At 41.8% G+C, this 22,620-nt stretch overlaps 1 protein-coding gene across 3 annotated transcripts in view; it reads right to left on the bottom strand.

The window, feature by feature from the left end:
• The window catches only part of LOC147692380 (cytochrome P450 2A13-like), a 1,200,227-nt gene that overhangs the window by 922,993 nt on the left and 254,614 nt on the right, over positions 1 to 22,620 (bottom strand). The window lies entirely within an intron of this gene.

The raw sequence follows: 22,620 nt of genomic DNA on the forward strand, positions 1-22,620 counted from the left end.
GTACTTCAGCTGGAGGCCGGATCCAGGGGCAATGGCAATCAATGCCTTTTTCCAGGATTGTACTGAGAGGGAGGGGTCCCAGCGTAAGTGAAGCAACGAATATACAAATTGGAAAAAGGTCAAAACCACAATAAATGAATCTGCATTGTTTTATTCACAATGGGGATAGATATATTAAATATAATATCGATTTGATTATACAATATAATAGGTTATACAGTGCCCCTGGGGAAGGGAGGGGGTGATTAGGTGAGGATAATAATAATAATAATAATAATAAAAACATTTATAAAGCACATGGCTGCACAGACTGTGTATCCCCGCGCTGACTGCCAATAAAACTAACAGAGGGAGAAGGACGGAAGAGGAACAGAAATGTATTATTGGGGGAAGAGGTGAGTTTTTAATTTGGCTCTGAATAGAGTTTCTGAGGGTTCCATTCGCAAATGAACAGGGAGGGCATTCCAGTGTTTTACTCCAAGGTAGCAAAAGGAACGACCCCCCATTTTCGCTCTGTGAATACGGGGAAGTTTGAATTGTGTCATTCCTGAAGATCTAAGGTCTCTGATTGGACGATGGATAGTAAGAAGGTTTCTTAGATAGATAGGTCCTTTGTTGTGGGCAATCTTATGGGCGTAACAAAGGCTTTTAAATCTAATTCTTTCCCTAACAGGGAGCCAGTGAAGTTTGGACAGAGCCGCTTTGGAAGATGTTCTTCTGGGAAGACCCAGTACCATGCGGGCGGCTGCATTTTGAATGCATTGAAGCTGGTGTAGCTGCTTTTGGTTCAGACCTAATAGGAGAACGTTTCCGTAGTCCAAGTGGGGTGTTATAAGCGCGTGTACAATTGTTTTTCTGGCTTCAGTAGGGATGAGATCAATGATTTTTCGCAGGATTTTTAGCGTGCCAATGCACTTACCTATTATTTTGCTGACTTGGGATTTTCCCGAAAAATCCGAGTCAATCATAATCCCTAGATTTTTGACCTTCTCTACAGGGCGGGGGACGTCGCCCAGAGCTGTAGGCCACCATGCCTGGGACCATATTGAAGTTTTGTTCCCTACCACCAACACCTCCGTTTTGTCTCCATTTAAACGGAGGCAGTTGTTGTCCATCCAGGTGGCGACAGCAGCCATGCAGCCAGAGAAATTGGTGGCAGATTTCTCGCTATCTGGAGTGAGCTTAAACATAAGCTGGGTGTCGTCAGCGTAGCTAACAATGCCCACCCCAAAGTTCTCTACGACGCGAGCCAGGGAATTGCGACAGTAAAATCAACCAATTATCAAGGATGTATTGGTAAGTACGTTTTCATACACAAAACAACAAGACCATAGGTTCCATGTGTAAATAAAGAACAGTCATACTTCACAAATACATTTAATGTCACAATATTGGCGTGAAGTTGACAAACGAGGTGCATAAATACATTACACATTGCCTTCTAAGTTAAGGTTGCCTGCTCTGCACCAAGCTACTGGTAGGGGGAGAGCACAGGATAATTTGGGATTGTGCTGTGAATTTCCCTGACTAGAATTGTGGTCCCTTCTTGGGCAGGGTGCATACTTCTGCCAACTAGAGACCAGATGTCTAATAAAAAATTGTATTCGTTTTTTAAATTACAAACAATAGTTCTCACCAGGGCATCTGTAATCACCTCCCCATTGCTGCAAGTGTTCTCACAAGCAAACATTTTATCAAAGAGACCCCAGACTTTAATAGTTTCTCCATTTACCACAAATCAGTTCATGTTTGTTGGGGCATCCCCATGCCATGTAAATGACTTCCTCCAACTTTGACCACAAGTGCATTCCTGGTTGCCATTTGGTCAGCTTGGGTGAATCCACCATCTTCCATCTCTGGACTATGTCTCTTTTGGATTTTGACATACTTATAAAGTATCTCTCCCATCAGGTGCTTTCTAAATGGTCCAATATCCCCAGGAAAGTATGTTTGGGTGTCAGTTTGATTGACTATCACAGGACCTGAGTCAGGGAATTTTCTAACGATCTCTAGTGGTTGGCAATTGGTGGGGGGGTAGCCATGTCATGTTGAAAAAGTCTGCATCCATGTTAGAGTAGGATAAGCGGGATGGAGTGGATAGTTTCCCTGCACACCATACTTCAGTGGAGTAATGTAAGTGGCATGAACGTAATTCAATTGGATTAGTCTCAGTTGGGAGGATATGGTGATTTTGGAGGGGCCATGCAAGCAAGCTGCCAGTTCACATCATCCAGTGGAACAATCGAGCTCTCCCATTTTGGCCTTGGGTGGATGAAGACATCAGGGTCATTATCGATCAGAGTGTGGTAAATGTAAGAGACTACACCTCTGTCCAACTTGCCCATCAGCAACCTGGCTTCTAGTTGGTTATACTCAGGAAGCCCTTAAAGACAGTGATTGCACATGCCTATAGCGTGTCTGAGTTGCAGATATTTATGAAACTGGATCGTTGATAGATCATAATGGGTCTGAAGGACTTGGAATGGGCTAATATGGTTCCCCTGTCGAATCTCTCCATGGTTTGTAAAGCAAATTTTGTCCCATGCATGGAAGCCTTGGTGACCAGCGGTGTGGTGGGGGCGAAGTCCCTTCTACAGTGGAATATGCTGTGTGGGTGTGGTATACCAACCAATGGAGGGCAGTGCCACCCACCACGTTAGGAAGATAATGCGGGTCAATTTGAGAAGGCGGGGTGGGAGTCCCATACAATAGTCCCATTACTTTATCAAGTCAGAGAAGGGAGTTTACGACCCCGTACGCATGATCTCCCCAACCCCCAGTCAACCATTCATTGGCCACCAGTAACTTTGTAGCTCTGTAGTTCATATGAAGGTACGTCCATATCACCCTCGTAATACGATGGTGAAAATTTAGTCCAGGCTATGCATGGTGGGCGGTTCGCCCACAGAAAGGCTTACATCAGGGACGTGAGGTCCCTAAACCACAGGATTGGAATTATCAGCCAGAAGTTCTGGAGTACATATAAGTGCCATGGTAGGACCATCATTTCAAACAAGCATTGGCAAAGCCAATAGGTCTCTGGAGTGCGAGAGCTATTGTTTTTTTCAGTGTCAATGTCTTTTAGGCATGTTGTGTAGCAGCATGGCTGCTGTTCAACACGCCTTAAAGTCAGGGGAAAAAGCATTATGCTGCTACACATCATTTCCCCGAAATTCTTTTTGTTATAAATCCAATACTGATGAAGGCGCATTTTTCTGACTTTTGTTATATATTTGTGAAAAAATTCATTGTTGATGAAATTGACATTTATACCTAATATGTACTGAATAACATCAAAACAGATCATCTTTGTGATACATCTCAAATGTAAGTAAATATATATAATGATATTATCTTAGAGTATGAATAATGTTTTTAATGTGTGGACTGATGCTTTATTGTATGATTGTAGTCTGAACTTTGATATGGATTTTGAAGATAGGTAGTTTGAAAGTAAAATTACGTATTTATAAACTAAAAATAAAACGATGTTATGAAGATTTCTGTCTCATGAGAGTGAATATTGTTTGAGTTATAAAACGGAGAAGGCAGTTTTTCTTTTTAATATATGCTGCTATACATCATGGCTAAAGGACACTAGCAAAGCCAATAGCTCTCGTATTGCTGAGACCTATGTGCTTTGACAATGCTTGTTTTTTTATTGCGGGAGTGAGGGCAGGGTAGGAGGCAACACAAGAAAGGGCATGTGGGTGGGGACAAGCCAGGCAATGGAAGGTAGTAATGTCCTGAAAAGCAGTGTTGTTTCTATTGTACACTTAGTCCTTCTAGTCAGCTTTGCCACTAGAAGTCTGGCTTTGCAGAGGTTTATTACACAAATGAATTCCATCATTTTCTTTGAAGATGTATGTAATCATGGGGGGCGCTAGAGAGCCCACAGCAAGATGGCCACACTGTAGTGCAGCTCTGCCAGCCGTGAGCTGTAATGCCTTCAAAATCCTGCAATCTGGCAGTTTCTGGTGGCTGAAAACATTAATACCAGGTGGTGAGGTGTGGCTTCAAGCTCCGGTAGAGAAATTGGAGATCGATAGCAGTGAAAAGGAAATAAAATCGAGCCAATGGTGAAATAGCGCACCAGGCCGCAACACAGAATATGGCGGGAGCTGACTACTCAATGCAACTGCTGGAGGCCAGGGACTGACCGAGCAGGCTGCCGAACAGTATAGTGCCACCGGCTGGCTGAGTCGACAAGCAAGCCTTAGGGCAACTCACACCCTGGCTTGTGGTCCTGGGCGAATTGCAGTATTAGTTTGTCTATTGCTGCGGCCTGGTGGAGGAGGAGACAAGGTGGCACGGCCAGGTTGTGGCTGAATTCTGGTGAGCGCGTTCCATGACAAGACAGCCTGATGACTCCCGATGTTAGCAGCAAAGACCACATGGAGAGCCCAGAGCATGGAAAGTAATGCGCTGCAGCTGGGGAGTGCAAAGCATTTTACCTGCGCTGGGCACCTGCTAGGGGGTACGGCACAGAGAAGGGCAAAGAGAAGGGCCCTGAAATATGGGCTGAGCAAAGAGCACCACTGTCTTGATTGAGAAGGTGCCAATTAGACTGGAGGTGAGGCCGCTGAGGGAGACGCTACGCAACAGGTCTCCTGTCGCACCATGCTGGGGTCAGGGAAATAAAGTGTGCTAGGCCACCGGCCTACATCAGAGTGGGGAGTTCTGCGTAAGGACTGGATCACCCTGGGGCCCAGCTGCATGGTCTGGAAAACTCCAAAGCATGAACATCTACTACGGGACTGCAAATATCCTAAGGGCCTGAGAAACATCAGAATACTCCTTTTGCTGAGCCGGTGAGTACAATCCTTCTGTCTTATAGACTATTGTGGAGGGCTGGCAGGAGGCATACAGGAGATAGGTGCAGCCTCAAGGCAGAGAGAGACAGCCACCCAAAGAACAAGGCTTCAGAGCGGGTCTCTGTGGGGAGCAAACTGCAGGGAAAGTCCCCCGATGGAGCTGGATATAGAAAGCTGCATAGAGAAGAGATGCAAAGAGCAAGTACACATCACGGAGCACTTGGACACCCTACGACAGAATAGCAGAAGGTCATGGGTCAGCTTGAATGCTGGGTGGACCATGCCCCCGCTTTTCACTTTGCACTAGGTGCTTGTAGCCTGTGGAGCTAATGAGCGTGGCTTCCCATGATAGGAAGGGATAGGCCCCAGTGGATTTCCATGATATCTCTCTTGACATGGTATGTAAGAGGACTCAATGACCCCCGCAAGTTAAGCCATGTGATGACCTACCTGGACCATCACCATATCCAGGTGGGTAAGGTGGTACTCAGCCAGAGTTCTAAGGTGGGTATGGAGAAATTTGGCATTGTGGACCTCTGGAGGGTGAGAAACCCTAATAGGTTCAAGATCACTTTCATTACATCTATACATGCCTCCTGGCCTGAATTAGATTACTCGTTGGTGACATGAGGGGTGAGCACCTGGTTGACAGATGTGAGGCACCTAGCCAAAACAAGTTGTACCTGATGTTGTCGTGCCATTGCATATACCAACACAATTTACGTAGAAATTTAATGCTGTGGCACTGCTAGATCCAGTTTACAAGGACATCATTCACCAGGCCATTGAAGAATAATTTAATATAAATAAGAACTTTATCAGCAGGACAGATAGCCTCTGAAGAGTCTTCAAAGCTATATTATGAGGAATGTGCATCAGCACGAGTGCAGTGATACTTAAAGACCTATGCACACAACTAACCAACCTTGAACACACATTACAATAGAAAGCGACTATGAGCACATGTCATGCACCACCACTCAGGCAGATTTAAGAGAACACGTCACAGAATATAACAACGAGGCATGCAAGAACTGTGTTAAATCTCCTGCTGAGATATCGCTAGAGCACAGTAGAGGGGGACCACCAGGCTACACTCTTATCACTAGGTTAAAACCAGCTAGAGGGCTATCTCACGTGATAAAATATTTCAGATGAAATAGGAAAAGATCATTACGACCCCCTCCGGGTCCTGTCGGCATGCTCCAAATTTTACAAGGAACTATAAGCATCTTGTGGGATATCCACAGAAGCAGCGACAGCTCCCTACATGGGCAAAATATAATTGTTGTGACTGTTTCAGGGGCAGCAGGATTATTTGATATGATCAATAGAAGAAGAGGTTCGAGAGACTATCCACACTGCAGAATGGCAAAGCACCAAGGCAATATAAGCCAACTAGCGAATTCTACAAAGAATTTGTAGACCTGCTTGTGACCAATTTCAAGGGGATGTATACAGAAGTATACACCAAGCCGAACCTCCATCCCACCCTCCAAGAGGCTCTTATTATCGCCCTATTAAAACCTGACAAACAGCTCAGACAGTGTGAGTCATACCGTCCCTTATCACTCATAATCATACATGCAAACATTTTGGTGAAAATTCTAGCCATTAATCTCCAACCCCTAGTGACAAACATGGGTCTGACGGACCAGTCGGAATTGTTACTGACTCTCTCCACCACTCACAGTTTAAGCAGTATTTTTGCATTATAGCACCAGCTGGACTCAGATCCACAGGCTGTGGCGGTATTATTAGATGCCGCCAAAGTATTTGATTCTATAGAATGCACCAATATTTTCACTATTCTAAAACAAATAGGGATCCCCAAATCCTTTCGAGATGGGTAAGCCTGCTGTGCACAGCCCTAGTAGCGTGAGTGCGTATCAATAGACACGCATTGGCACCACTGTCTATGCACAGGGGCACCAGTCAGAGTTGCTCTCTGTCCCCGATCTTATTCATAATAAGCCCTAGGACCACTGGCCTGCATAATAAGACAGATGCACGCGATTTCGGCACTACGCTTTCAGCAAGGACCAATTTGCATATCACTAATGCAGACGACAGGTATACAACGTTTACAACGGAATTTTTACAACGCACTACCATTAGAACGCAGGCATTACCATGCATACCATTACAACGCATTGCGCTGGGGGGCGCTCTAGGATAGGGAATAAGTATAATTTTATATCCAACACCTTCCCTAGTGTCCACGGGGACTGGAGTTGGAATATAAAATTATACTTACCACTATCCAGCACCTCTAAGCGCTATGCGTTGTAACGGTATGCGTTGTAAATACCGCGTTGTAATGGTATGCGTGGTAAAAGTATGCGTTATAACGTCATACATCCCAGACGACATGGCCCTTTATGTACTTGACCCTGGAGAATACTATACACCACTCCATCAGGAATACATCCATTTTGGAAGGCACTCGGGACTCAGTATTAAATGGGCAAAGTCGATGATAATCCTGCTGACACCATGCACGCACTGCACATGTTAGAATACCGGCTGGAATTGGTCAGAGATCCGGGGAAATACCTGAAGGCGTTGATACATAGGGATCCAGAGCTGGTGATCCATAAAAAGTATGGAAGCACAATAGCAATGCTAGAGGATGTTGTGTCAAGATGGATCAAGGTGCCACTCTCCCTGACAGTAGAAATCATGAAAATGATCATATTGTTATGTTTCCTCTATCTATTCAATAATATACCCATAGTGCTACCTAAATCCTTCTTCAGAATGCTATACATACACCTCATAAGTTTGGCATGGGCAGGCAAGCAACCTCGCATTAGGTCGGACATTATGACCATGCCATATGACCAGAGTGACTTTGGAGCTCTTGATATGCATCTGTATTATCTCTGTGCCCAAGAACAATATGTGCACTATTGTTACCATCCTCACTCACAAAATCCCCACCTGACAGTGGAGGAGGGAGATGCACACCCTACCCCACTCCGCTATATTTTAAGACACAAGCGCACAGATGTACAACGCTGCGAGAAAAACACGATACACTGTACAATGTCTGCCTGGCTGGCTCTCGTACCAAGAGCCCACAAGCTTCAATTATATGCTCTGACACTCCCCATTGGGCATCATGCAGCCCTTTCAGTAACGCAAGAGCTTTGGGCACTCACGTGTTCAAACAAGTATGGCTGGAGACAATGAGCAACTTGTCCTGAAGTAAAATTTGTAAATCAAGAGGATTTGATCTACACCTAAAAAATAACACCACTCTTCCCATTCATATACTGTCGCCACCAATTAACCATGAAAGTAGTATACCCTTTTTTCCCAAACAAATCCCCCCACTATGCGGTCTGCAAACACTGCTTAATAGCCCTACTCGCCTCCACCTGGTCACTCGGCTCTATAATGCAGCTAAGGGGGATAGGCCGCAGACACACCACACCAAGCGCTTGAACATTGGAACACCTCATTAGACCCACAATTATCGCTGGAGGAATGGGGATTTTGCTGTACACTGGCAGGGATGTTAACGGCAAATTGTAATCTGCGCATCATCCACTTTAAATATTTACAACAAATGCATTACACACCTGTAAGAGGCTGGCTTAGTATTTAGAGCCCACCTATGTCATGCTGAGATCCTTCCCAGGCTGTTTTGCTGTTGGCGTCATGTCAGCTATAGCAGCAACAATGTTCCCAGCAAGACAAGCAGACGATCGTTTTGCCGACACAAAGTATCGGCGTGCCCCTTGAACCCTCAGGAGCACCTCGAGTCTGAAATCGGACACCGTCAGCTGAAAAAGTATTAGAGCCCACACCGTCCGGACAGCTATCTCCACTAAGAGCCTCATCAGCTTTCCCTCCGAAATATCGGGCCTTATACGGTAAGTTTTCAAACTCTTTTTTCAGTCCATTATCATGCTTTTCTTCTCCAATTCAATTCAATTAAAAAAAGGTAGCAGTGGTAAAAAAGGTGACTTCTGCAGCGTTTCATTCAGCCGCCATCTTGTCCAAGTAGTCAGTATCGACCCCTGTAAAGATTAGCTTCTGGTGTTGCATTTTAGGAATGTAGAGGGCGTTTTTTTAGTCAGCATGCAGGTTGAGGCTGCAAGGCAGTGGAAAAAACATTATTTACTTTTGAAGATAGTACTATATTAGAGAGGTTTGATAGCACTACAATCAGATGAACTCCTTGTGCACGCTCTAAGCTACTAATAAGCCACCAATCCAGCAAGAAAGCTGACCAGCTCATGGTTGAACAAATAAAGTAATTGCTGCATGCAAACATTGAAATGTGTTGCTGCAAATGCTGGAGCAACTGTCTACTGATGTTCATCCTCAAGATTGGCTCAAAGTATTAATTATATAGCACATTGGGATCCATGTAGGTGCCTATGGATTGACTGGCACAAGATGGATGGATGATGTTAGTCTTCAGTTTTGTCGCAAGGTGACAAAACAGAAGCCTTCCCTCCACTACCAAAACAGTTGAAAAAGGAGTGCTAAAATGTATGCATGTAATCCAAGGATAAATCTAGGTCAAAAGCAAGACACAACAAATCCAATAGTCTGAGAGGTTTTGGGGAACCATCCATGGCTTCCTAGGCACAAGGATGCTTCATTTCATAGTGATGTAAATCACACATGACACTGTAAACTGACAGGTACCACCACTGATGGACATTGGTCCTGGAGGAGGGAGTCTCACCATAAGGCTCCATTGATGTAGAGAGAACTTTAGGCATAAATACCAGACTCAAGTAGCAGTCCGTCAACAATCAACCATGTCTAGGACACAGCACTGGGACCACTGTTGCAAAATGTCTGATAATACAGCAGGGCCCTGCCCTACAAGTTGAAAAAGATCAGGTGTATCCATTGATCTGAGGTCCAGTGGAAACCACATTATGTAGCAGGGATGACCCTCTTGCTAGGCAATGATTTTGAGAAAGTGGTTCATGAGATCAGTCAGTCAGTCAGTCAAAACAAGCTTTATTCGATTACATTTAAAATCATAAAAGCAACAAACAACATATATTTAAAAGTTCATGAGATCATCGGTGGAGAAAAAACATCCTCGGCCCAAATGTTCACATTCCAAAATCTGCACATTTGGCCTCACCAACTGTGTGACCGTGGCTCCCAGTGTCAACCTGCACCACATTCATAGGCTATACAAAACCCCCTTCACATTTCTTCATGGAATAAAACATGGATGCAAACAGATGATTTTAGATATTTCTTCATTCAATCCATTGCATGGGGGGCACCCAAATATTATGAAAAATCTATTGAGTAAACATCAAAATTATCCTCATACTGCAGATACACTACCCTGCAAGAAGATGGTGACCACTGGACATTCTTCCAAAAGTGCCTAATAAATGTCGGTGCATGCAGGTGTTGGTCACGAGCACAACTTTAGGGGTAGCTGCACTTATTTTACATCATCAAAATTTCACCTAAAGAAAGAGAAAGATAGAAAAAGGACAAGGAAGGAAATTAAATTGACGAAAACAGCGACAAAAGAAAGGAAGTGCAGGGAGGTGGATGAAAGAGGAATGAGGTGGTATCAACACCAGACAGCCTTACTATTAGGCATCCCAGGCACTTTGCAACATCAGTGGTGCATTACTAATGAAAACCTTTGGGTTTCTGCTTTTACCATTATTTGGAAGGATGCATGACTCTACAGATGCTGCTGAGCAAACTAAGATGAAGCACTTCAAAGAACAAAACAGAGACGGGTGCAATACCAGAATTAATGTAAGCCAATTATACTTACTCTAAATCACAATGGAAAATATATATTTTTTTGCTCACGTTGCCACTACAGGCAAGTGATGAGGCATGTGCAAATCAGCCTCCAGTAGGAATCGCTCAGTGCAAACTGCCAAGCCATGTCCTCAGAAGGGTAATAGAAGCAACCTGTTGTAAAGATGACGCGCACAGGTAATCCTTAAGAAGTCTTCTTTAATGCATCTTCACACCATCACAGGTTCCAGTCAGCTAGAGTCAGCTGTGGAATCTTCGCACATTATTGCCAGGGCTATAACAGGGCTATACCAAGGGGGGACAGGAGGGAGGGGGGGCGGGGCAAACCAACTGAGATTCGTCAGGACGAAAAGAAGTGAAAAAGGAGCAGGGAGGCCGAATACTGAATGCGAGGGCGGTAAATTGAATACAGACCACCCGAATAGACTACGCAAAAAGGCAGCACGCAAAAAAATAGTTTGACACCATCCAGTCACGTGCTACACCTTAGGCTGATCCCCTGTACTCAAGGATGACTCCAAAAAGTCCCTTATAACGGTGGCTCCTTTTTCCTTCTAATAAAGAGAACTCCACGAAAAAGTGAAGGTAATTGAAGGACCCTTAGAGTATTACTATATATATAGACTCTAGATATTTAAATATATGAGTTTCAAGCTAGGCTTTTTGGTTTCAGACAAAAAGACTTGTGTGGACCTTTTACACCAATATCACCAAATGGTGTTTCGTGACGATTGATGGAATTTTTCCTCGAATTGACTACAGAGGAATACATCTCTAATGTAATGAGAGTTCTTTTTAAAAACCCTGTCCTGATGAAGGTGTCATCATAAAAACCGAAACGCTGCGTCGACAACTTGTTTTTAACAGCCATCTGCTTTTTAATTTTGTTCTTGTGTGTTTAAAACATTTGCACCACTGAACCAATGGAAGTGTGCTTACACTCTTTTAACTATTTCACATTGTGGCACTGTAATTAATATTTGATACTGTATATTGTATGGAATAAATTGTTCAAATTTTATAAAAAATTGTTTTATCATTGTGCACATATTTTTAGAAATGTGGTTTTACATGTAAGGATCTCTTGAGTTATGGTGGTACACTATAGATAGGATAACTCTTTTTGAGTTAGTAATAGGGACTGTTTGATTTCTCGCTTGTCTTTCACTCCTCGTCCCGTCACTGGAATCATGAGGAGACCTCCCTTCCTTTTTTTTTGGTAAAGATGACGCACACAGGTAATTCTTAAGGAGTCTTCTTTAATGCATCTTCACACCATCACAGGTTCCAGTCAGCTGGAGTCAGCTGTGGAATCTTCGCATATTCTTGCCAGGGCTATACCAAGGGGAGACAGGAGGGGGAGCGGGGAAAACCAAGTGAGATTACAACACAACCCCAGACAAGTTTCAGCTGTATTTGGCCTCTGTTCACTGACACAACATAGATGTAGAAAATGTAGATGTAAAAAATATCGACTAAAAATATAGAAAATAAAAATATTGACTCCAATACTTAAACAGGTAAGTACAAAAATATTGACAAAAAAATATCGATGTAAAAAATATAATTGTATAAAATATTGACTTTCATAAAAATATAAAATAATATATATATATTAAATATATCAAATATTAAATATCACTTTAACAAAATTAAATAAATGTAATATACATTTTATTAAAATATTAGAAATAAACTTAATAAACAGACACACCTAATAATTTATACATAGATATTTATTTTAAAACAAGTAATAAACTATTATTTTTAATTTATGTTAAAAGTTTAAAATAATATAAAAAAATTACAATATATATTAATGATTTAAAATATAAGAAACAAAAATTCATAATAAAGTAAAACATTAAACTATTAATATATTTTTCAATTTAAATTTCACAATACAATAAGTGCAACAGTAGGGAAAGTGTTGGATCACCAAGGGGTAAAAATAACTATTCCCACTCCAGTGAGTATAAAAGTAGGGTAAGTGTTGGATAGTGGAGGAATTAAATTTACAATTCCAACTCCAGTGAGTAGAACAGTAGGTAAACTGTTGGATAGCGTAGGGGTAAAAATTACTATTCCCACTGCAGTGAGAGCAAAAGTTGGGAAAGTGTTGGTATAGCGGGGAAAAAATACTATTCCCACTCCCAAGAGTGCAACAGTAGGGAACGTTCTGGATAGAGGAGGGGTAAAAATTACTGTTCTCACATCAAAGAGTGCAACAGTAGGGAAAGTGTTGGATAGCGGAGAGACAAAAATTACTATTCACACTCATACAGTTAAATTTTTTTTAAATATTGACAATTTAGAAAATCATAAAAATAAACAAACAATAGTTATAAAATGAAAAATCTAATATATTAAATATATAAAAAATAAAACATATAATAATAATTACATATAAAAAACTACAAATAATGTATGCAATAACATATTAAATACATTTATAACAAATTATTCTTTGAAACTTCGAAATATTAAAAAACTGTATTAATACATTCATTTATTTATTTTATTTCCTACCCTATAACACCACACCAATAACAAAACACTTCAACATTTTTATTTAAATTTACTTCCATAGTTAACATAATTAATAATCAATAAAAACATTATTATTAATTAAAAATTAACATTAATTGACTTCACACACTTTAACATTATAATATGCACAAACACACCTAAATTAAACTATAAATGAATAAAGCACAATTAAAACTAATGAAGTAATTAAAATGTATTTAATACCCGCCCTTTACCCCTTTAAAAGTAAAAACAACACACAAAAAAATAAACAATAACTCAAAATAAACATCAAATATTTAACATTCATTAACAACTATATATTAATTAATTACTACTATAAACATTACAACATACACCTAAATGAATTACACAATTACAATAACTAATTACAAATTAATTACTTTAAATCAACATCCTATTATTAATTCATCAATTAAAAATAAATATCTTCCCACAAAATAAACCTATATATACCACAACACAAACCTTAAAACACAATTACCATAATGAATTACCAATTAATTAATTAAAATTAATTAACAACCAATTATTAACTCTTACATTAAAAAAAATTACTTCCCACCCTTTACAGCTATGAACACCACAACACATACCTACAATTGTTTACCTAATTCCCATAATTACTCACCAATTAATTTATTAAAATCAATTACCAACCAATTGTTATGTTATGTTATATGCCTTTTATATAGCTCAGATCACCTTCAGGTCTCTAAGTGCTTCTAGAGAAAGATGAGAAAGTCACTAGGGCAGAATTATTAATGAAAAATACATTACTTTACACATTTAACACTATAACATCTCAATTAAACAAATATTAATAAATAACATTAATCAATACATGTAATATAATTAAATTACTTCCCACTCTATTCCCCTATAAACCCACAACCAGCTACGGAACTAATACAAATAATAAAAAAATAAAAAAATTAATAACTACAAAAAATGTAACACATATTACAAATACAAATTTTTTTTATACAAAAACACATACATCACATACATATAAATTATATACTAAAATACATAACATTAATTTAAAAAATGATATGTTTAACAGCTATATTTTTGCAAACGAAATTAAACACTTTGATATTTTTAAAATAGATATTACTTACCTTAAGTCGATGTTCTTGACCACAATATTCTTGCTGTCAATATTTCTGAACCACGATATTAATGACTCGATATTTGTGCCAATTATTATTTTTTACTCGATATTCTGTTTCTGCACCTTTGGCCTCATCAGTAAAGGATGTTTAGTACCAGTCATAGTAAACTGCACCACTCATGTCTGAGTATGCTTGTCACACTTAAGGTATTTCACTTAGGCACAGGAAGACAATGGAGTCAATGGACAGGCCCAGTGTGCTATGCCTCATACATCATGCCCCTCAAGGACTTGGCACTTTAACACTCATGAGTTGAGTGAAGGAGTGGGCAGAAGTAGTTTGCCCCAAGCTCTATTGTAAACTCCACCGCTAGGCACAGGGATTTAGAGCACAGAGTTTTATTGCTGGAGAAGTACGCTTGGATCATGAGCCAGGGCAGATGGAGTCTGCTCCCACTCCAATGTGACTCTTCCTACATTAAGGGCCAGATTCTGAAGCGGGTTGGAAAGTTTCCTGACCGAATAGGTTAGGAAATGGTTTCCCAACCACTCGGATCGGGAGAGTCCGACCGACCGAGTACGATGCATCCCGATGCTTCCAGATAAGATTTGGTTGGACTCCCATTGACTTCAATGGGAGCTTATATTCCTACCTGCATCATTTTTGGCCCCTGGGTCGGGAAGACCCGCTCCTAATCCGATTTGGAACGAGCAAATGCCATTAGGAGGCCTTCCTAACCACATCGGAATCAGGCCCTAGGTGGGAATGCTTTCCTAACTGCATCAGAATCAGGCCCTAAGAGAATGAATAAGGGCACTTCGATTTTTAGGGTGCTAGGGAGATAGCTATGTTTATATGGATGAGGTAGAAGGAGGGTGTCTGAACTGTTGAGGAGAAGAGGAGATCAGAGTCAATATTTTCAAAGCTGTACAGCAGAAGGTATCATTATTGCCAGGTGTTCTTCAGGATGCATGCTCTTCTGTCAATTTCTTCTAATGGAGGCTGGCTGTTTGTGTGTTCCAGATAAGGGATATTGTGATTATGGTTTTGTGTTGTTTGGAGATACATATAGTAATGAAAAATTGACCTTTGTGAATTGCAGTTGCATTCTTTGATGGACAGTTCTAATATTGCAGTATTTGTTTGTGGGTGTTTATGCGTACTTAGGTAGTTTTCCCATTTAGGAAGCTGTGATTTTGAAGGAGTGGACACACACGATGTTGGGGTGGTGGATTGGTATAAGTAGGATGGTATGGTCCCTAATGCAAACCCAGCAATTTTGTATACATGCCGCTGGGCAGAAAACAGTCAAACCTACTCGGCTATGGGCTCCTCACAACAATTTACCCCAGTGCTAGTGCACCTGTTGTACTCTGCATAGATTACTTCTCACCTGCTGTGGTTGCTCATTCTCATGGTACTCAGCCACCAGTGCCTCACTCTCCATGATTATTTCAATCAATCAATATAAACTTTATTCAGGTTTAAGAATAAAAAACATAAAAACAGTACAAACCATAAAATACCACATCCAATAAAATCCAACCACAATCTGCTCAGATTAAAAAAGAATAAAAAGACATACAATATAAAAGTATATATATAAAGAACCACAAACTATTTAAATAAGCCCTGTTCAGCCAAAAAAAACTATCATAGCTATTTCTCAACATTACAGCTACTTTTAAAAAACCAAGGATGCTAAGAATTGTATCACATAAAAGCTTTTGCAAATAAATTAGGGCAGTTACTGGGTAAAAGTAGCCCTTACCAGGATAGGGAGAAGGTATAGTAGCCCGGGGACATCATAAAAATTGCAAAACATGGTAAAATGTAGGGTATCCTGCGAAGACCTGTTGTCGCAATCAAGGAACAAAAGCTTTTGACCCCAATTCCCACAACAATTATGGGCTAACAAAATGGCCAATAAGGTTACTTCATTGCCCCATGCATTTGACGTGACTTTTCTCTAAGCTTGTCTTCCTTTCTTCTCTCCAGTAAATCTGTTGTTTGCTTTCTCAACACTAGACTGCACACAGGAATTGACTCTAGCAATCTCCTGAGAATGTACCTGGTATGATTTCCCCAGATGTCCAACCGTTCCAATTTAAGTTCAGTAGACTTATAGGCTCTGCAGGGTACGTGTGAGACAGTTTCACATGAGACCTCACCAAGTAAACAGAACTAGAATGCCAGAGGAAGCCTGGAAGGATGTAGTAAGGGCACAATCAATCGGGCTATCAGGCACGTCCAGGGGTCTGGCCATCATGCACAATAGCCATAAACTTTTTACTGATTGGCAACAGACTTTAAAGCAAAAAACAAAAGGAAAATATTTGTAAAAAGCATGCCATCAGCTTTTAGTTTGTGTGTGCGTTATGCATGCATTACACTAAACTGTGATGAGTGGCATTTTGCAAGGCTGCCTAGGAATAACTTTCTGCGTAAGGAGACCTGATATGATGTAACGGCCAGAGCTGCTGACTTTGTACCAGGTTAAATTTTCGCTGTTGGTTCAACATCCTGTGATTCTGGGGAAAATATTTACTCTCCCCGTGGCTACCAAAAATAAATGTGTCTTTGTGTAACAGAACTGGTGCGAGTTTGCGCTATATAAAACTGAAAAAAGAAAATAAAGCATGTGATGAAGGGGTCAGGGCAGACCAAAATATAGCCTGGACGGGTATGATCAGGTCCCATGGCTACATCCCTGAAGGAAAGGAGAGTGAACATGTAGAAGGGGTAACACCACAGACGATGGAAGGGAGGGGTTGGGTGATCGAGAGCAACATCATAGACAACCAAAGGGACAGAGGTACGGTGAGTGGAAGATGGCAACACCAGAGAAAGTGCTTGTCAGGGGTAGTACGTGCTATATAAAATCAATTACAATGGAATTAGGGCAAGTGGTAGGTGGGGAACTATACAAGGGAGCCTGCTGAATAAGGCGCTCTCTGGTCAGTTCTTCCTCGCCAAGAAAAAAGCAGACAATTAGACACAGAACACACACAAGTAATGGATCCATGTTCTTGGGGCAGGGATGAACACATGAACAGGAGGAACACTTACAGCAGCTAACCACTAAGAAGTAAAGAAATGAGAGTGAGAATGGCACCAACCAATGGTAAGTAATAGGTGGGATCTATGCCCACTATAAGCTAACAATAGTCTGGAAGAGATAGCACATGCGCTGTTTAGCCGAAACCTAAAAAAGGCAATACGGACCAGTGCAGTGAATGGTAGAATCGCGCAGCAGTGATTGTATGATTTTATTGTGGATATCAGGAGTGTCATGTTAAAGCTCCAGGCCAGCTCTGGGAGGTGTGAGAAATAGAGTCCCAGATATTTAAAGCTTAGGCATTTTATAGGTATGGATAATTGCCAGTGCTTAACCACAGTGTTGCACTTAATTTGAACAAAGGAAGGATTTGACATGTTTACTTGAAGCACTAAGGCCTCCTCATAGAGCTTGAGGAATTGAAGGCTTTGCAGTCCCATAAGACTTGGATTCACAAAAAAGAGGAGGGCATTGCTGGTATAAAAAGCTATTCTTTCTCCCACTGTGATCTCTCATTTCCACCCCTGCAATTGAACATCACATCTCACCAATCGGGCCAAGAGTTCTATAGCAAGAGTGAAAAGGAGCAGAGAGGGGATCCAAGAGAATTCTGTTAAATCAACAATTGAGCCTGTGGTCATTATTACCGCAGGCCGATATATCCTCTATTTGCGAGGGCCAAGACCCTTTTTCACCAGAACTTCCCTTAGGTAGCTGCAGTCCACAGAATCAAATGCTTTCTCGAAGTCAAGGAGTAAAAGTGCACAGGGTTCCCGTTTTGCAATATATAATCGACTTATTGGGTACATATCTGCACTGGTCCGGATGGACCAGGCTTGGTATAATTTGTTTGAGTCAAGTGGAGATGATTCTTGTGAAACTCTTGGCCTTAGCGTTGGTGAGGGATATGGGCCTATCTGAGCTGAAATGTGGTTACTGGCCTTGGGGAGGACCTCTATCAAGGCCACATCTAGAGCCAGTGGAATGTGGCCTTTCTGGGCCGCCTCTGCATATACGTTGAGAAGATGGAGGGAGAGGATATCACATCATTTGCAATAGAATTCTAGGGGTATCTATTTGGCCCTGTATCTTCTCAGAGTTCAGCTCATATATAGCTTGATGGATTTCTTCCATGCAGATTGGTATGATGAGGTCAGCCCACTCCGTTGGGATAGTCACTGAGTGGTATTTTTACCAAAATGAGCCAGTGTTGCACCCAAGGTGGCCAAGGTCAGTTTGCATACAGGTTATAGTACTACTCAAATATAACTCAGTTGAGATAGCAGCAGTTTCTATTAAGAGAACTGGTAAAGTCCAGGATTTGGGGGATTATTCTAAAAGACGAGTCTCTGGTAGCTAGCCAGTAGAGGAATTTACTAGATTTGTCCCTAATCTCTTACATTCGCTGTAGGGAGTTCCACCAGCACTGGCATGCCTCCTCCAAGACTATCTGTCTGAAGGCAACTTGGCCAGTGCACATGGCTCTGCATAGCCTCAGTAGTTATAAGCATGTTGCTGTTACAAAATGCGGATGCAGGCCTCTAGGTCCATCACCCCCCCACAATTGATCCTTTTCAGTCAGTCATTTGTAGTCTTGGCCACACCACAAGCAGTAGCTTGGCCGGAGGCCCAGAGTGTACCTTCAGAGTCCACTGTCCCTGTCTTAATGTTGAACTAGGACTGCGGTTCAATTGCCAGGTAATCTGTGCAACAATCATCCTAGAAAAACTAGGCAATAAGCCACCAGAGGGGTTGATCAGTGGCTACGTGGCTCCCACTGTGAACCCCAATGAGTGAATGGTCTGAAATACCTTAGAGGAGGATGTCTACATGACAGACATGACGGACATCAGTTGCAGGAGCTAGGAGGAAATGATACATGACAATGTTTCATGTGCAGCTGTGAGTGTATACTTTGTCTCAGGGGTGCCAGGTCCACCATATGTCACATAGTCCTAAGGCATTCAGCTATCAATTGAGCTGTTTAGCGCTCATCAGGAGTTATGTTGTGGGGGCTCCTGTGCTGTCAGAGTTTATTGCGAAATCAAAGTCAACCCCTATAATGGCCATCCCTATGAGGAAGTTTGTGAGCCTCTCTTTGAGGGCCTCATAGGTTTGGGAAGGACACACTTAGAATGTTGTATTGACAACCTTCAAGGAGGTCCTCTATGCCCATGCCCACATATCTGCAGCAAAGATGAGCATACATTGAAGGTTAACAGCTTTGAGTTTCTGCTTTACTTCATCAAAGAATCTCCGCTGCATTTGTGTCTCACAGGTATAGTCTGAGAACATCATTATTTGGGATGACTGGAATGTTAGAGATCCAGCCTTGCGGGTCTCTCCGTAGATAATGTGCCTGTTGCGTTAATTGAGAATGCCAGCAATCAGTGGGCACGGGGTGCTCCAGGCGGAGAACATTGGGCCAGCGATCTATGCGCTCAATAACCACTGCGAAAGGGGGCTCCCCGAAAGCATGACAGCAGCCAAGTGTGCAAGAAGTACACAGGGTCTGGGGACTCAGTGCCCGCCTCGAATCGAACAAAGTAAAGGTTGTTATATTTTGACCTATTTTCTGCATCTTCTCCTCATCTTTCAAGGGTGGTACTGAAGCATAGCAACGGTGTCACTTTTTTCTTAACTGAGGTGATGTCATCCCCATGGATGAGATTCTTTCCTCCGTTTTGGATACTCTGTGAGCAGAGTTGCGCAGTGATGATATTTTAACCATCAATTCCTCAATTTTAGGTTCAACCGCATCATGAGATGCTTGGATGACTTGTAATATGGTTTTCAAGTCCATAGGTTCCTTTGAGCTCAGATGCGGGGGATTAACACCCTGGTGCAGGGCTCCTCCTGTGGCAGCTGTGGTGAATTTACCTCTGTATAAGGGATGCATGCAATGTACATCAAAGTGAGAGGGCCCCCAAAGTGTCTTTTTCTCCCACTGTTATGAAGCCCTAGCAGGCAAAGTTCATGCGGGGTGCCAGATCATCCCAGGTGTGGGCTCAGCATAAGACTCTGGTATGGATTGGGCCCCAATTCTGCCCAGCCACTCTACAGGGACCCCTCGACAACAGTTCTGGAGTGAAGCAACATGCAGCAAGTCGGATGCTTGAGGATGACACAGCTGGTCTGAGAACACTTTTAGTGTGCGTCCTCCATCTTGCCGGGATAGCCACAGTCACAATTTTAAGTGCAAAACCATGGATGTTTTCATTACCTTAGTCATGAGTTATGTTTAGTGTAATGCTTGATCTTGTTTTTAGTACTGGGATGTATTAATTATGTCTTTTATGGTGTTGTCGCTGTCATATAGAGTCCTATAATATTGCTATTTGTGTGTACCTTTCTTTTATGATATGTAAAGATTGAATAAAGATTATTGAACAGAAATAGTGGGTCCAGCAAATATAAATTTGCAAAAGTTATACCGTTAAAATGTTGTGTGCCCTTTGGAAGTAATTAGGTTTTTGAAAAGGGCAGTGCTCGGTTGTAGAAGAATGAGTGTCAGTGCCCAAAGCTCTGCTCAGAAGTCGGCAGCCAGTGCTATTAAATGTCAGTGAACTGAATACCAAGGCTGCATAGACTTAAATCCAACTCGTGCCTCAGTATTCCACCAGCAGACACTCCCTTCCCCTTTACCTCACTCATACAGGTTCCTATTTCCTACAGGGGTGAGTCGAACCTGCACTGAATTCCACACAGTTAGATAAATAGTAAGGAGTAATCGGTGGAGTTCTACAGGCAGACAAACACATGGTGAGCTGCTTGCACTGCGATTTAACAATGGTAGTGCATTATGGGCTGAAATCAGCGCAAATGGCAACATGGGGTAGGCAAGGGGACGTGGCAATTCAAGTTGATTTTTCTGTTGCTCAAGTAGAAAATCTACTTGAGAAGTAACCCTATGACCGCTACCGCAACTACTCCCATTTGAAAATCGTGCTAAAAGGCTTCCAAGCGACCGCAAATCAGTCTAGGGGACATCAAATATCACTTGCGCTTGCTTGCTGGAGCCTTCTGTTGTTCCTGTTATCATCACATTGCTCGAACTCGAAAAAACTATTCTGCCATGCGGCGATAGGTGGACTTTGGCCGAACTCTGTGTTAAAGAGTAATGTGGAGTTACCCAATTTTTTCAGATCTGTGAAAGTAGTTACACATTCTGATTGGGACCTGACAGTTTTTCTATCTTTCTCTTCCTTTTTTCCCCTTTGTGTTTTTCCCTCTCTTGGTAAATGTCTGTTGAGGAAAAGTAAGTTCTGTACTTCTTCAAAAATGAGTGCTGGTGGGTCCCACTGAAAAACACCAGCTCAAATTAAGCACTAAGAAAGGGGAAAATAAACACTCATCTTCTCTGCATGTACAAAGTCTCGACATGAATTAAGTAGAATGCTTTAGTTGAAAGCCTAATACCCATTTTCTCTGCCTCGCGAGCTAGAGGAAAAGCACACCTGGGCAGATAAGACATCAGACTGGAGCGCCTGCCTAGCAGCAGGTCTTCACAGGATTAAAAAAGTCACACATTTTTTAATGTCTTTTCTAGTTCTTTTTTTATGATGAAGAAAAGTATATGCTGGAACAGATTGCATAAAGGAGCAGGGACATCATTATGAATGGAAAGGACATAAAAGAGAGATGTATGAACAGACTAAAAGAAGCAATTAAGGACACCATGTTTGTCAAATATATGGCTGCACATAGAGCAGCTGGTCTGATACAGCAATGAAAACGACACAATAAATAAAAGACTGGGGAGGGAGGGTAAATATCTAGAGAAGAAATGTTAGTAAATATTTATTGGAGAACACCTAGTGGTTGATGGATATAATTGTACAAGTGATGTGATTCAACAGTGAATTGGGCAAACCAGTGAAATGGAAGGGAAAGATCTGGGTGGTAGAGGTTCTGTTGCACACAGTGTGTTTTGGGAAGCTCCAAGAGTTTGCTACAGTGTATGTGGTCAAGTTCCATATAGGAGGAAGTTGGTCTGACTATTCAAGGTGGCAGGGGGTTTCACAGAGACAAAAACATCATATATTGTTCACTTGAAAGATTCTATGGGGCAGATTTATGATAACTGGCGCATCCCCAGGGATGCACCAGTTATTTTGCGCCACTGCTCCGCCACCCATGGTGCCCGCATTTACAATGCGGCGCACCATGGGGCAAAAACGGCACAGATGCATGACGCATCTGTGCCGTAAAGGTGGTGCATTGCTGGAGTTGCGTCGCAAGCGCGACGCAGCTCAAACAAGGCTCGGGGGTGCCCTATCTGTCCAATGCTGCGTCAAGCCTTACGCCT

Source organism: Lissotriton vulgaris, chromosome 9 (assembly GCF_964263255.1).
Source record: "Lissotriton vulgaris chromosome 9, aLisVul1.2, whole genome shotgun sequence".
Lineage (NCBI taxonomy): Eukaryota > Metazoa > Chordata > Amphibia > Caudata > Salamandridae > Lissotriton > Lissotriton vulgaris.